This window comes from Mizuhopecten yessoensis, unplaced genomic scaffold, assembly GCF_002113885.1.
Source record: "Mizuhopecten yessoensis strain PY_sf001 unplaced genomic scaffold, ASM211388v2 scaffold10903, whole genome shotgun sequence".
NCBI classification, from domain to species: Eukaryota; Metazoa; Mollusca; class Bivalvia; order Pectinida; family Pectinidae; genus Mizuhopecten; species Mizuhopecten yessoensis.
Genome location: NW_018408779.1, coordinates 56995 through 57263, shown reverse-complemented (window position 1 = coordinate 57263; position 269 = coordinate 56995). Strand labels below are relative to the sequence as shown.

General features: G+C 45.0%; 1 protein-coding gene across 6 annotated transcripts in view; it reads left to right on the top strand.

Annotated features, from left to right (window-relative positions):
• Positions 1-269, top strand: part of LOC110463419 (hydroxysteroid 11-beta-dehydrogenase 1-like protein) — a 114499-nt gene that overhangs the window by 102364 nt on the left and 11866 nt on the right. The window lies entirely within an intron of this gene.

Below are 269 nucleotides of genomic sequence, written 5' to 3'. Positions count from 1 at the left end.
ATATTATCGTCATGTCCTCGCTCTCAGGTGAGTTGTCCAGTACATAATGATTGTCTCCACTTAGTGACACAGAGCAACGGACAAATTATCGTCATGTCCTCGCTCTCAGGTGAGTTGTCCAGTACATGGTGATTGTCATCCCTTACTGACAGAGAGCAACGGTCATATAGTACATGGTGATTGTCTCCCCTTACTGACACAGAGCAACGATCATATTATCGTCATGTTCTCCCTCTCAGGTGAGTTGTCCAGTACATGGTGATTGTCAT